This window comes from Anolis carolinensis, chromosome 5, assembly GCF_035594765.1.
Source record: "Anolis carolinensis isolate JA03-04 chromosome 5, rAnoCar3.1.pri, whole genome shotgun sequence".
NCBI classification, from domain to species: domain Eukaryota; kingdom Metazoa; phylum Chordata; class Lepidosauria; order Squamata; family Dactyloidae; genus Anolis; species Anolis carolinensis.
Window position 1 is genome coordinate 203916237 of NC_085845.1, and position 2667 is coordinate 203918903.

The following is a 2667-nucleotide window of genomic DNA, read 5'->3' on the forward strand; positions in this document are numbered from 1 at the left end:
ACAAATATTATCATATCCTTTCTCCCTCCTTGGAGAAGCACCTGCTTAGGCCAGTGGGGCGATGCAACCACCAAAGACGCAGGGAAATGTTTACTTTACTTTAAAGGGTAGTGTAACTTGGCTTACAATGCATGTGACAGAGGCTTGGATGTTGAAAAACAGTAATAAGTTTATTCAGGTACATAAGCTTAGCGGTTTCAATGTTGCTTCTCACTTAGAGGTACAATTCTTCAACAATTACAATGATAACATGTGATGAAACAACTCCCAAATGGTCCTTTGAGCAGTTTAAACTTTTTTCCTTCTAACTAATGTTCTTAATTTAACTGATCACTACAGATCTAACTGGGATTTCTTTCCCTTCATTACTCAGACTCTACTGCTAACTTAAATATGTCACTTGACCTATTTAAACCGACACAAGCTAGAGACCTGAACTTCCCTGGTTCTCACTATCTTAGAACCAGTCTTCCCTGTGATTCCCTGATCACAGACTGACTCTCTTTTCAAAATCTGCTCTCTCTTACCAAAGGGCAGCTGGCTCCGCCTACGTTTCTATGGCAACCTGCCTCAGAATGCTGAGCTGGTTACCATCCCCCACGCACTGATAACTCTAATACTTACCCTTTCAAAACATACCTATAATTAAACATAACAACTGTAAACCAAAATTTACACTTCACCACAGCCAGGCCTTGCTTTCCCTGCAGCCTGCCAATGCATAGTTCCAAAACGCCAAAATGCCAAAACACCAAAACTTCAAGAAGACAGGGTTGTTGTATGTTTTCTGGGCTGTATGGCCATGTTCCAGAAGTATTCTCTCCTGACATTTTGCCCACATCTATGGCAGGCATCCTCAGAGGTTGTGAGCTATCTGAGGATGCCTGCCATAGATGTGGGCGAAACGTCAGGAGAGAATACTTCTGGAACATGGCCATACAGCCCAGAAAACATACAACAACTCTGTGATCCCGACCATGAAAGCCTTCGACAACACATTCAAGAAGACTATGACTCCAAAATGCACTCCTTCCCCAAAAGTGACCAGAGTTCTGCTTTCCCACAGCAGATCTGACACATACAGTATCTCTCTCCTTCCAGAGCATAGCGGGTGAACAGCGTTGCTGTCTGTCACACTTTCTGGATTCTCATAAAGTAATTTATATAGCAATATTTTGCTGATGTGTCCCAAAGTTGTAAATGAATTATATACATTTTCCATCCTGGAATATCTCAATTTTCTGGACCAGATGTTGATTTCTCTTGATTGGTGTTAGCCTTGTGTTGACTTCCTCACAGTGGTAAACATTTCCTTAACTTGATGTAAACATTTCTCTTACCAGTCACAGTTCTTACCACAGTTAACCAGGCAGGTCAACTATTTCAGTTATCATTAGCAGATTTTAATTACAATTCAGCAAGCAAGTAGTTTGAATTGTGTCTTCAAAATTACTAGCTCTCATTCATTCATCTTCCATTCACACCAACACATATTAAATCCATATTTTGGTCACAAAACGGCCTAACCAAGGTGTGATTTTTGGAATTTTGGACAATAGTGTTAAACTGTGGATGGCGGAATCCATGGATACAGAGAGTCGACTGGATTAGATTGTAGAGCCAATACTAACAAAATCTATTTTGAATGTATATAGGGAGATATGTAAGCTATAAAAATGAAAAGTATATAGAATATGCTTGAAACAGCCTATGTCTTAGTTGACCACAAGCTGAACATGAGTCCATAGTGTGATGCAGCAACTGAAAAATCCAATGCTATTCTAGGCAGCATCAACAGGAGTATAGCATACAGAAAGAGAGGAGGAATATATAATATTATGACTTGAAAGGAGTCTGTGTGGAAAGGATCTAAGAGCCTTAGTAGACCACAAGCTGAACGTAAGTCCACAGTGCGATGCTGCAGCTAAAAAGGCCAATGTGATTCTAGGCTGCATTAAGAGAAGTCTAGTTTTGAGATTAAGGGAAGTCACAGTCCCATTCTCTTCTGCTCTGGTCAGAGCTCACCTGGAATAAGCCACTTTTCTCTTCTTGCTTCACTGGAGTTCAGTAAAATAAAGCTGTGTGTTGTTCAGTTCGAAGAAATATTTGGACATCTCCCCTTTGTGTCTTTTGAGCCCAGTTTCAGCTCCCTTCCTTTCCACATTGGCCTCAGGGTTTTGATTAATTGATTGGTGGAAATATATACCAAGAAAAATCATTCCCAAGACATGTGCCTGGTAGCATGGATACCTGAAGAGTTGAGATGTATTGTGCTATGTATTGTCTTTAGTTCTTATAATTTATCGAGAAATTTTTGACTTGTTTTATGTACTGCTGTAGAGAGGTGAGGTGACAGAGAATGGAATCCCTTTTGGAATCCCTCAGCTTTACCACCAATTATGTACAGAGGTGAGGTGTCTGACAGGAATGTGTGGCAGAAATGGAATCCTTTCAATCCCACACACACACACACAGATACCACCACTTAATAAAGATGATCTATGAGAGATGATGTTAAATAATTATTTGTTGACTATCTTCTTCTTCGCTGCCACCAATGGAGGAGACTTCAGGCAAATGGTACTGGTTCTTATAAGCTTTCTCTAGTTGTTCCACTTTAGATGTTGATGTTACTTAACTTAATATAAGAGTATGACAGAGGCTTAA